The sequence below is a fragment of the Cryptomeria japonica genome, chromosome 9, assembly GCF_030272615.1.
Source record: "Cryptomeria japonica chromosome 9, Sugi_1.0, whole genome shotgun sequence".
Classification (NCBI taxonomy): domain Eukaryota; kingdom Viridiplantae; phylum Streptophyta; class Pinopsida; order Cupressales; family Cupressaceae; genus Cryptomeria; species Cryptomeria japonica.
In genome coordinates this window covers 102,908,985-102,923,448 of record NC_081413.1, presented here as the reverse complement: position 1 = coordinate 102,923,448, position 14,464 = coordinate 102,908,985, and positions in this window count along the sequence as shown.

The window sequence follows — 14,464 nt, the reverse complement described above, 5'->3', positions numbered from 1 at the left end:
AGCTAGAATAGCACCCACAACAAGTGCTAGCACATCCAACTACACATACCCTTAAGATATACCAAAATTAATTTTAGAACATTAACATGTACAACCTATTACTCATGGTCTCAAGCTTCACATGCAATACACACCAAGGAGCTTCCACTACATAGGTAATATCAAAGTTGAAAACAACATCACATAGAAGTGAATAAATCTTTGTACCAAGAGCTTTCCCAATATTGACTAGAAACATAGAACCTGCAAGCAAGTCTTCACAGCACCCTATATCATGCCCTTCTACACCCACCTCTTAAATGTCAACTATGTTATAATAGATGAATGCATCTCAGTTGGACCTATTAATCATTCCAACACATACATCTCTAGCCATAAGAGAAAGATAGCACCATCTATGTTTCCATGTATCCATGAGCACCTATAACTAATCAAAACATGCCAACCTCCAAATGCATAACCACATTATCATGAAGTATCAGACAATATGATCAATGTACTCAAAATACAAAAAAAAAAAAAAACTAGATTATTTTCAAACTTCCAACTGCAGAGTCGGGAATATAAACATGACAAATAGGATCTAAAACATCTCTTCCAAAGAGATTACATGCTCTATATGAACATAACCATATTATGTCAAAACTCTAAATGCATCTCAAGAGTGTACCCAGACATAATATAACACATCCTAACTAAGGAAAACATGTCAAAATATGACATAAACAACATCTCTACCAAGGACTCCTTTATGGATCCTCAAGATGTCAGCATCTTCAATCACATGAAGAACATTCACCATCAAATGATGAATCTACATCACTTCCAAATACCCATGGTACCTACTCTCACATGTCATCGTGATTGATCCAGACACCACCAGATGTCTGACTTGCCAAAGCAACTTAGAAGGCATCTCCATCCTCATTCTGTGAGGACCTAGAATCTAAAGAACTCTTGTTTTATTTCTTCTTCTTCACTTTGCAATCCTTCTGAATATGACCAACCTGCCCACAGTTCTAGCACTTCGCTTTGGACTTCTTTCCAAGAGGCATAACTTTCCTCTGACTTGGATTTATACTTCTTGTCCTTTGTCTTGCCACGAACAGCAAGGGCTTCCTTGACCATCTCAAAAAATTGCGTTCGTGTTTCTTCTGATAGCAATGAAGCAACCACTTCTTCCATATTGAAAGTGGTTGTTGTACTCCCAATGGCCATTACCAGATGATCTCATGTGTTAGGTAGAGAACATAACATAAGCATACATCGATCCTCGTCAACAATCTTGACTCCCACGGAGGTTACCTGAGCAACCATCATCTTGAAAAAAATTAGATGATCTGTAACAAATGTACCCTCATCCAACTTCAAGGAATACAACTTCCTCCTCAGGAACAACTTGTTTACCAGAGATTTCCCCTGATAAATATCTCCAAGTTTCTTCCACAAAAAATGTGTAGTCTTTGCCTCATGAACGTTTAACAGAACAAAGTCTGCCAAACAGAGTCTGATCAATCCTCTGGATTTTCTATCTGCAAGATCCCAGTCTTCTTGCTTCATGCCTAAAGGTTTTTGTCTAAATATAGCGACCCACAGATCTCGATCAACTAGGAAATCTTCCATCTTGAGTTTCCACAACTCAAAGTTTGAACCATTGAACTTCTCAATCTCCACTCGTCTAGAAGTGTGTGTCATCTCAATCTGCAAACAAGATACTCTGCCAGCCTCCCACTAAAAATAGAATTGACACAAAGAACCAACCCTACCCAATAAGGATAACACAACTAAATGGCTCTGATACCACTTGTAAGGAAAGCCATGCGCAGAAAACGCTCTCCTCTTGTCAATTCTAAGGGGATTGGCAAGCAAGGAAGTATTTGAATTTCATTTTTCAATACATTAAAATAAACATAGACAGAAGATTAAGATGAACCAGATAGAACAACACCAGAGAAAGACACCAGATATACGTGGGAAAACCCTTACGGGAAAAAAACCCACCACCAAAGAGAGACCACTTTATTCAGTAAACAACACGATTACAATAAAGTTATCAAATCCTCTTTTTTGGACTCTGTTCTCACCACATGCAAACACATCGACTTGGCTACTTATAAAACCATCATCTCAACACAGCCTTCATGCACACCCTTCTTTGCTCTGATCATCGGTTACATCTCTGGCAAACACCATCTATCAAACCAAACATTCCTCTATCAATTTGTATAATGGCCTTGGAACATAACCATCGAGTAACAGCCTGTCCATTCATGAACTCGTTTAAAACATATTATCCCACATTCATCTGGAAGTCGGCTCAGTTTGTATTCAAATACACTGATAGAAACATTCTAAGTGTCTACCTACTAGTCTTTTGGACTTTGGTCCAAGCGACCATCCACAGTTGGATACTTCCCCATCGGCCATCAGAACCAACACTGAAAAGTTACCCTGATATCTGATCAGCAGTAGACAACTTCATTGGACTTGGGCATAACTTTCAACTAGTCAACTCAATCACCGAAGGCAACCTCATCAGTTATCAGTGTAGCAAACAAACATTTCTCTCGATCTTTGATGATACCCCGATCACCGAAGGCAATTCCATCAGGTCATCGGCAAGATAACAAATAGTTACCCCGATCGTCCGATCTTTCTTGATCTCTTTCTGTGCTCTGCCACATGGCACCCCCTAATTGGCTCTGGGGTCCCTACCTTGCCACCTTAGGACAGCCTCACTAATCACCTGGAATGAAGCTCTTCTTTGTTGATGGGTCCCACCATGGTCACCAAGTCACAGGGAATAAACTTCATGCATCTCACCATAGTGGTATAGCGACAATCGTCCAATCATCTCGGACTTGCTCACTCATTAACTTGCCTAAGCTTCTCTCTTGTTGGGTCCCACCATTTGGTCACCAAGCCATGATGGCTAAAATTTGTGCATCTCGCCATAGTAGTATAGCAACAATCGTCCAATCATCTCAGACTTGCTCACCTATTAACCAATTACAAGAAGAAGGTTCCAAATAGATCGACCATCGGCAACAGTACTGCAAAGTTACCTCGATCACCTAAAGCAGCTTCATTTGGTCATCGACACATACCCTGAACTGTTTCCCGAATGAGTGATGCACTCCAAGTCAGAAGAATTCAAACTCATCGGACATTGGCATAGCTTCCAGCTTGTTCCACTGATAGCCGATGACAACTCGATCATCGAAGGTGACTTCATCGAGTCATCGGGTAGAGTTACACCAATAGGAAAAGTCCACAACTCGATACCTTCCCACAAGCTATTCCACCATGGTAAGTTACACCGATCAACCCAAACACTGGTCAGGAGAATTAGAGGCATATTTCCAATAGAACTGGCAGTGGCTAGTACTGCAGAAGTAAAGAAGCCTAAAGCTTACATTTCGACCATCACTTCTGATTCTGACCCTAAGGACAATGAACCTCTAGCTTTCAGAAGGGTACAAAGGAAGAAAGTAGATCAGCCACTGGTAGAGCAGAAGAAGGTGGAGCCTAGGAGGAGACTTGTTAGAAAGGAAACTAAACCTACTACACTACCACCTCTGGTAAGGAAGCCTATACAAAAGAGAAAACTAGTTACATCTACTCTGGCAACCCCAAGAAAAAGAAGAAGAGTGATGATACTAAGTCCGGTAAGACCAAGATGACCTGTGCCAAATTAATTGATGAAATTGCTAAGGATGGAATTTTGAAAAATGTATCTATGTATTATGAAGATTTAGAAGAAAGTGAGCAGAATGAGATAGAATAGGCAATTTTGTTGCATATATATATATATATCTATAAGAAAGCCTTAGTAGAAATTTTGAAGGAAATACCTCTGTCATTATACAATAAACTAGATGCTAGAAGACTTGACGCAGTCAAGAGAGATAGGGAGATCAAAGAGGTAGAACTTTTGACTTTATGTGGTGCTATTAGTAATGATGAAATGAAGATATGTATTGATGTTTCTCATAGGACAGTTTTCAGTAGTAAACCCTGACAAATAAGCCTAATGATGGGTAGAGTTAATGAAGTGGTAAATGAGACCAGTGAGGGTTGGGCAAAATTCTTCCAGAAGAATCCAGACTTTCTTACATCTCATGAAGAATTTTTTAAGGCAACAACTTCCACCATTCCAGATAAATCAAAAGGGAAAGGTATTTTGGGAACTTCAACTCCAATTTTGACTAAACCGGCAGTAACTATAGATATACAGACACAACTGGCAGTAAAGAAAAGTGTACAGTCTATACCGAAACAAACTATTTTTGAGCAAGGCAATGTACAGGATACTGTGAATACTATGGATAATACTCCACCGGTAGTAATTGACACTGCACCAAGTGGCAAAGCCACCGGTGGTAAAGAAGATAAGGTAAAGGGAATTGAGTCTACATTGACAATTCATATTGATTCCTCGACAAAGGTTTTGGAAATTGACACTTCTCAAGTTGAGAAAAAATCAGTCCCTGAGATGAGTCCAACTAAGTTAATGATAATGGCTACTCAAAAACTATTAAAGGAGGGATCTGCAGATAAGGGAATAATAGATCAATCACTTATAATGTTGCATAAATTAATCCCTGGTTGTCAGATTGAGAATGAAGCAAACTCTTCTGGCAAGCTTAAAACACTAACAAAACACATATCTAACAATTTTCAACCACTACAGTAGATATTAGACTAACAAGCATTAGAAATATTTATTGTGGCTAAGAAAGCCACCTTTGACCAAATCATTGAGTCAGAGAAAAAGAAAATTGAATCTAAACTCATTCTTATTGAGAATTGTTTGAAGCAATGTACAAATATCTACAAGGTTTGTTGTAACATAGAAATTATTACAACAAATATAGATAGAAAATTGAAGGAATTGTATAATAAGATAGCTAACATTGCTAATTACTTTGATGGATTAACCTCACTAACAACATCTATTGATGGACAAATTTTGTTCTTAGAGAATCAATTTTTTTCTTTGGTGAAGGAGAGAGATAAAATCATTCGGAGAGAAAGGAGTCTTAGAGGATTGGTGAGTCCCAGATTGGATTCACTGGGTGTACATAAGAGAGAGTGTGTGGACATGATTGATAAACCCACACCGGCAAAAGTCAAAGAGAAGGAAACATTGGCACACTTACTAAGTGGACTAGCATCCATATCTGAAACTTTCAAAACCATCTGGGATACATACCTACAGTTGTTGGATAAGGCTTACCTGGAAATTTTGAGGTTAGTCAAGCTCCGGTAAAAGAACAGTTTTTATTTATTATTTTGTTTTGAATTATTTCAATTCTTTCACCAGTCTTTGTCATTGATGCCAAAGGGGGAGTATATATATGTGAAAAATATCAAAAAAATATCAAACAGGAACATATGGGAAGGACATCAAAATATCAGAAGGAGTGTATTGCTCAGGGGGATCATACTTCAATTTGAACCGTCAAGGAATCCATTTTTCACATGAGTGTTGCCATCAATGCCAAAGGGGGAGATTGTTGGCAATTGACACTCATCGGATTCATTTTATTGTCATTGATGGCAACAAGATTAGATGAAAGTCATATACCAATATTAGGAGGCATTTACCGATAGACATCAACATTAGAGTATCTAGGATTACATCGGCACCAACACCGACATCGGCACCAACATCAAGTACTTCAAGGAAGCCGACATCAAGGAAGATTTATTTAGAAAATCATTTTGTAATTATTGTCAAGGCCAACATTGAATATCCTTTTTAATGCATTGTAAGCTGACATAAGGCACATTGTTTGTAATGGGTATATAGGTTAGTCTGCTAGGTCATTTTGAGAAAGTGTGACATAGGAGAATATAACAGAACTGTATAATGTGAAGTATATGTATGTAGATCATTTGTATGTGAATGTTATATTATAAAATGATTTGTAGATAGTTTGGAAATAATTCTTGGAGGAGAAGTGATACCGGTAGGGTTTATGAACCAGTACAGAGAAGAGCTAGAACTGAAACTCTATTTGGCATAGTAGATGAATTTTGTGAGTTCATTTTCATTGTTTTACTTCAGCAGAAGATTGTAGTCAGGGAGACTCTTTAGTGATGAGTAGTGTGCCTTCCTACATGTGTAGATCCCCATTTTATGTAATATCCTTTCATATGGCTAGTGAACTGATATTGTGGGTCACAAATCCCACCGTGGCTTTTCCTCTTTGAGGTTTTCCACATATAAATTCTATGTGTTATGGTGTTCATTCATGTGGATGGTTTATTTGCTTCAAGTTATATGTTTATTTGTATATCAGTTTATATGTGTGGTATAAAAGGATAAAATTTTATCTTACTGGTAGAACACTGATTCACCCCTCCCTCTTAGTGTTCTTGGATCCCAACACTACAGGCCAATTTCCGACACCACCATGCCTTTTCAATGCAATACATAAACTTTTTGTCGCTTCAAGTGTGCTCGGCCATGCTTGTCGACAGATATTTCCTCACCAAGGAGTATTTTTTTCTCTTTTATAGGCTGAGGGATGTCTTCTAGAGGGTGTTCCAGCATGTTATCAGATCTATTGATATGATCTTCTCCCCCCTTAGACATTTTGTAACCTAACGCTAGTTAGGGTTAGGGTTTTCATCAGTTGTAACCATCTCAGTTATGCCTGAACAATAAAGGCAATCTTGTAACCTGTTCACAGAATCTTCTCCTTTTTTCTCTTACAATAATCTATGATTTCTGCAACTGTAAAATCACCTTGTCTCTGTATTAATAGAATGTGCTCGTCTTATCTAGTTTCAGTTAATGAAAATTTGTGTCTCTTTTAACTATTTGTGTGAATGCATCTTTTCTCACTTTCTCAGCATCTATGATAGTGTTGACTCCTCTTAGAGGTGCATCTGAGAACATTATTTGTTCCTATGCCATTGTTAAGAATTATAACTTTGACTCAGTCTTAGAAAGCTAGACTTAGATATAAACTTGTGTATCTTTTGGGTAGTTTTATTGGTGTTCTATGCAATTACAGGTGGGGGTAGATTAACTTTCAGTGTAGGTGAAAGCCTTGTTTCCCTTTTTTCATGCAACCCTTCTCTCTCTCCCTTTTCCCTATCAAAACATAGATTGGTTTTATCAGTGTTCGGTTGGTCCAACACCTGCACTTAGATTGAATAGGAAGACGGCCTTCTCCGAAGATTCAACCTCACATTTAGCAAGGTCCCAGACTTGAAAAGTAGTTTCCATGTTTCACAAGGTTGATGATCAAGGTTTCTTGGGTCATCAAGGGTGCAAACTTTTGTGACAATAGTATCCTTATGATAAGAGAAAATTTAGGAGAGGAATTATCATGGTTCACTAGGATATTATCTCTAAAAGGTAAAGCTTGTTAAAGAGGATTGTCCAACACATCAGCTTATTTTAGCACAAAATTTTCTGCATAAATAGGATTGATAGAAGGTAAAGGTTCATAAAGCAGATTGTCATGCAAGACCAATAGCATTGCTAATTGGAAATCATTAAGACTTTCATCCATAACATCACTACTAAATGGCTTATGCGTTATGTTGATTAACCTTTGGCAAAAGGATGGTTTAGAAGGCTTAGGATAAAGGAAACCATCAAGGGCTTCCTCAAGTTCCTCTCTACTATATACTTTTTTCAAAAGGATATTCATTTTAATAAAATAGATTGTCAAAGGCACGATAATATTGCAAAGAGTAATTCGATAGTTTGAAAAGAAATGCTAACTAAAGCATTCAAACATACAAAATGCATAAAACAAGATCTTTTTGTATTTTTAATTTTTATTTTTTTTCTTTAAGTTTTGAGAAGTATGAAATTAAATTTAAAATTTGAAATTTGAAAGTTGAAATTTGAGATTTGGAACTTGCAAAATAATTGAATAATTCAAAACTTTAGAAAAATGATTATTCAATTTAATAAGAAAATTGATTTTAAGAATAATGAGCAATAATTTAACCTCCTGGGAAATTTAAAATTAAAATTAGGATTATGCAAGAATAATCTCTTAATTTAGATTTAGAATTATCCAAAGGAGATTTAAAATTTAAAATTAGGGCCTTGTGAAAAAAACCTCTTAATTTTAAAATTGAAAATTGAAATGTTGGAATTTGAGAATTGAAATAATCAATTTAAATCTAAAAATTAGGGCTCTTTTAATTAACCACTTGATTTTAAAATTTAAATTTGAAATTTTCCACAAGAAATTTAAATTGAAAATTAGGGCTTTGTAAAAAGACACTTTTAATTTTAAAATTTAAATTTAAAATTACATAGATAGGATTGAGATTTGGAAATTGAGATAGTCAATGCAAAATTGGGAAATGCACAAGGTTAATTTAAATTTAAAAATTAGGGTCTTTTTAATTAACTATTTAATTTAAAATTTAAAGTTTATGCAAACTTGTAAATTTGAATTGGAATTAAAATTAACAGCAAAATTTGAAGTGTGAAATTCAAAATTTAAACAACCCACAAGCTCAATTTAATTTTTTTTCAAAATTAGGGTTTTTTAAATTAACCACTTAATTTTCAAATTTAATTGGGAAATTTGACTTGTAGATGAAAATTTGAATTCTGAAATTGAAAAAGTACTCAAATCTGAAATAATTTATCCAAATTAAACGAATCACAAGCTCAATTTTGAATTTAAAAATTTGGGGTCTCGTGAAATTAACCTCTAAATTTTTAAAATTTGCAAGGAAATCAAACTTGTAAATGAAAATTTGAATTTTAAAATGCATACACTCAGATCTGAAAACAAAAATCATAATTAATTGTGAAAGGAGTTGGGTTCACCAAAATGTAAAGTCAGAAATTTGAGCTTATCAAATTCATCACATGGAAGGGAGAAATTACTAAGGCAATTTTCACTTGGATGACTTTACATTCATAAAGGGGGATGAATCCACTAGATCTAATCCTAAATGAGACAAGGGCTGAATACAGAGTGGATTGGATTGATTTGGGTTTTCCTCTTTTGTAAGTTGAGTTGTTAAAATAAGTAGAATGTCGGAATTGGAGAAAAAATATGTAGAAACAATGAGCTATAAGTTCAGGATTTTGTCGTGCACTTGGATTTGAGTAATATGAGTTGATTTGGAGCTGCCCTGCAAAAATGCAAAAAATAGTCGAGACCGTGCGCAGGGACCAGGATGCCCCCTCTTGGTCCTTCAAAATTTCTGATCACTGAAAAGGGTTTTTTCATCTCTATGTCTGAATCTTATTTCCAGAAGTACAAATACGCACCTATTTCCTGCACACAGAAAGAAAGGGAAATGTGTTGGGAATAGGGGTTTGCCTAAGTCAAACCCTGGTTGAGGAATCAACCTTGAATGAAATATTGTAAATACTGAAGTAAATAATGGAAAGGTATACCTTAGATCTACAATTATTTATTGTTAGGTCTCGAAGACAACTGAGAGGGGGGGGTGAATCAGTTGTCTAATAAATTCAAACCCAAAACTTATTAACCAACTTAATGCTTAATACCGGTAAACCAGTTAATTGTGCCGGTAGACAGTGTTAACAGTAAATTTCTATACCAGTAAGGATTAATGCATGAAACATAAACATAAAGTCATCCACAACACATGACACCAATATTTGTACGTGGAAACCCTGTAAGGGGAAAAACCATGGTGGGAAACCTTACCCACAATCAGATGATACTACGGCAGATAGTAAGTGTACATAAATGGGGTCTGCACATGCAGAAAGGCCAACAGCCTAGAGCTCACTACTCAATCACAAAATGGGAGTCACACTAACTACAGTTGGATGGTTAAATCCAATAAGAATGTACTGTACAAAATAGTATCTTCAAATGCTGGATTCAGTACTGGTGTAATGTTGATATGCTTCTACAAAAACCTAGCTTCACCTTCAAATGATGTCTTCGTGTATATCCCTGCTTGATCCCGCATATACCTTCACTCAATTATTTTTCACATTCCACACTTGATCTTACAAATAAGATCTTACATTTATACCATACCCTAAGACCAATTTTAGTAGGTCGGCTCTACAAGATATTACAATAAAGACATTTTACAAACAATATAATATCTGATGCAATAACTGATTAAACATATCAGCTTAATGCATTTACAACAATAATAAATCATCTCCATAGCGTGCCATACTGATCTGGAAAAGATAAACCTGTCGGTGTAACCCTAGATAACCTAGACCTATTTGCCAGTAAAAGCAAATATGCAAATATGAATATACCAATGATTAATTCTTCAAAACAAAGTGTCCACATGATGTCTTCGACATTACCAAGTGTCTTCCATATCATTCCAGGTACTGGTGAACCATATACTAGTAACTGTTGCACAGTTTACTTGCTTGCTGGTGAATGTTGCTGGATCTTCAAAGTAGGTGTTGACATCAATGACAAAATCATACCAAAATACCAACAATCTCCCCCTTTGGCATTGATGGAAACACAAGATGGAAAAACCATCAAAGTGCCAAAATAGAATTGCCAAATACAAAAACCAATAATCTCCATTTCTCCCCTTGGGAGTAACATGTGTTTATCCAAATATTTACTTTCAATACCAATCTCTCATACCAATCTCTCCTTAAATGTGTTTTTCAAAATTTCTCCCCAAAAAGCTAATGTGTTTTTCCATAGATATCTCTCCCCCTTTGACATCAAATGCCAAAGTCACAAAAAAGTCAAGTTCATACAAAATACCAACCAATTCAATATACCAACTACTCCCCCTGAGTAGTAGCTTCCTCATCAAATACCGGAATAAAAGATTTGTCCATTTAATTTTGCTAGTTGATGACAATCATCAACTGTCTAAGTCTCTACCAGTGGTGGTATGACTCCAAGCTAATCTCTGAGATACTCAAAAGTCTCCTTAGGAAAAGGTTTTGTGAAAATATCTGCAAGCTATTCTTTAGTATTCACATAAACCAGTTTTATCTCCTTTTCTTTAACTTTTTCCCTAAGAAAATTCAGTTTGATAGAAACATGTTTTGTTTTAGAATGTAATATCGGATTCTTAGATATATCAATTGCTGCAGTGTTATCATAGTATATAGTAATAGGTTCCTTGCATTTTACCTTTATGTCTTTCAACATTTGCTTAAGCCATAATACTTGTGTACAGTTAGTTGCTGCTGCAACATATTCTGATTCCGCTATTGATAAAGATGTACAACTCTATTTCTTACTTAACCAAGAAACTAATCTCTTTCCAGGAAAGAATGCTCCTCCAGTGGTGCTCTTTCTATCATCTACATCTCCTACCCAATTTGCATCTGTGTATGCACATAGGTCAAAATTTTCATCTTTAGGATACCATAATCCAAGATTTGTTGTGCCTTGTAGGTACCGGAAAATCCTTTTTACTGTTGATTCATGATTTTCTGTAGGATTACTCTAAAATCTGGAAACAATACATACTGCATTCATAATATCAGGTCTGGTTTGTGTCAAATACAGTAAACCTCCTATCATAGATTTGTATCTAGTTGGATTAACATGTGTAGATTCATCCTTTTGAGATAATTTGTCATTTGTAGTCATAGGTGTGCTTACCGGTTTAGAGTTCTCCATCCCAAATTTCTTTAGTAATTCTTTCAAGTACTTGGATTGACTAAAAAATATACCTTTATCAATCTAAGAAATTTGCAAACCTAAAAAGAATTTTATTTCTCCAATCATAGATATTTCAAATTCTTGCTGCATTTCAAGAGAAAATTCCTTACATAATCCATCTTTTCCTCCAAAGATTATATCATCAAAAAATACTTCAATAATCAAGATGTCATCATTAGATATTTTGTAGTATAAATTGCTATCTGCATTTCCTTTAGTAAAGCCAATCTTCAAAAGATACTTATCCAACCTTGCATACCAAGCTCTTGGGGCTTATTTCAATCCATACAGAGCTTTTCTTAACCTGCAAACCATATCATTGTCATCTGTCAAAGAAAATCCATCGGGTTGTTCAATATATACTTCTTCTTCAATATCTCCATTCAAAAATGCACATTTAATATCCATTTGATAAACTTTGTAGTCCTTGTGAGCTGCAAAAGCCAAGAATAGTCTAACTGCCTCAATTTTGGCTACCGTTGCAAAGGTTTCATTGTAATCAACTCCTTCGTTCTGAGAATAGCCCTTAGACACTAGTCTTGCTTTATTTCTGACAACCTTACCATCTTCATTTAGTTTGTTTCTAAATACCCATTTAGTTCCAATTACATTTTTATCTTTAGGCCGAGGAACTAATGTCCAAGTATTATTTTTCTCAATTTGCCCTAATTCTTCTTCCATAGCTTTAATCCAAAATTTATCTTCACATGCTTCATTGATAGATGATGGTTCAATTTGAGAAATAAGACATACCTCTTCATTTGCCAATCTTCCTCTTGTCATAACTCCTTTAAATTTGTTTCCAATTATCTGATCTTTAGAATGATTCAATCTTAGATACTGGGGTGTCTTAGTTTGCTGTTGTTCTTCAATTATTGTGGAATCTTCTGATGATACCAGTGTAACTGGATCTTCATTTTGTACCGGTGGATTCAGTATAGGTTCATTTGACACAATTTCTTTTGCCGGTTCAAAGTCTATATACCTTGAAGTTCCTCTGAATTGTTCATCAATCTTTACATTTGTACTCTCAACAATTTTCTGCAATATTTTATTAAAACATCTATATGCCTTGCTCTTAGATGAATAACCAAGAAATATTCCTTCATCACTTCTAGGATCAAATTTGCCAATATACTCATCTCTTCTAATATAACATTTACTTCCAAAAATTTTGAAATATTTAAGAGTAGGAGTGTTACCAAACCATAGTTCATGAGGGGTCTTACCGGTTTCACCTTTGATGCCAACTTTATTGAATGTATAGATAGCAGTGCTAACTGCCTCTCTCCAATACACATGTGGTAGATTTTCTTCAGATAACATACTTCTAGCTGCATCCAAGATAGTTTTGTTTTTCCTTTCAACAACTCCATTTTGTTGTGGTGTCCAAGGTGCTGATAACTGTCTTCTAATTCCATTCACTTCACAAAATGTATTAAAGTCCTTAGATGTGAATTCTCCTCCTTGATCTGATCTTAAACATTTGATTTTCTTAATGGTTTCAGTTTCAACCATTGCTTTGAATAGTTTGAACTTTCCAAGTGTTGCTGATTTCTCTCTGAGAAAAGTAACCCAACACATTCTAGAATAATCATCAATAATTAGCATGAAATATCTATCACCTTATAAGCTTCTAGTTCTAGCTGGAACACATAAATCAGTGTGAATTAAATCAAGAGCATTATTGGATTTTTCTGGAATACTTTTGAAACTAGCTCTAACTTGTTTTCCAAATTGACATTCCTTACAAATTGTATTTTGAGGTTTCACAATTTTAGGTAGATCTCTAACTGCCTTAGAAGTACTGATTTTTACCATGCAATCAAAATTTACATGACATAGTCTCTTATGCCATAACCAACTTTCATCTATATGTGCAATTAAGCATGCTTTTTCACTGTTATTCAAATGAAAGATATTGCCTCTGGTCTGATTACTGGTTGCAATTTCCAAACCAGTTCTATTCATGATTTTACATTTTCCATTTTTGAATTGTAACTAAAATCCCTTCTCAACTAATTGACCAACACTTAAAAGATTATGCTTTAATCCTTCAACATAGTAGACATTGTCAGTGTTATGCTTACCATCAAGAGATATTGAACCTTTACCTTTGATTGAATAGGCTTTGTCATCTCCAAATCTTACTAAACCTCCATTGTATTCTTGAAAGTTCAAGAATTTACCTTTGTCTCCAGTCATATGATGTGAGCATCATGAGTCAATAATCCATTCATCCTTTGCTTCAACTTCAGCTGCTAGGGATTGTTCTATTGGTTGAGTAGTAGGTGCCAGTTGATCTTCTGTTATAGCAACAAAAACCCATCCATTGTCTGTTGGATCCTCATCAGAATCATCAGTCACACCTTCATCAGCAATGTAACAAGATTTATCTTTGTTCTTCTTAAATCTGTATCTCTGATATTCAGGATTAGGCTTGTATGTTCTTCTATCTTCTTCTCTTAGTCTAGCATGTCTATCAAGGCATCTTGAAGCCATATGACCAATCTTATTGTAGTTAAAACATTTAAAGGGTGCTTTACCTTCATACTTACTTCCAATTGGACCTTTTGGCATTTTTCTTGCAAATAGTGCTTCAAGTTCTTCAAGCTCTTCATTCTCCTTTCTGGATTCTTCAAGTACTCTTGCATAAAAGGCTCTCCAATCTGATTTGTCAACTGATGGAGAAAATGATGTTGATGCTTTAAAGGCCAAATTAGTCTTTATAGTAGCAATAGGACCAAATTCCTCAATTTCAAAGGCTAAAAGTTTTCCAATCAATGTATCCCTAGTTACTGATGTATTAGGCATTGTTCTCA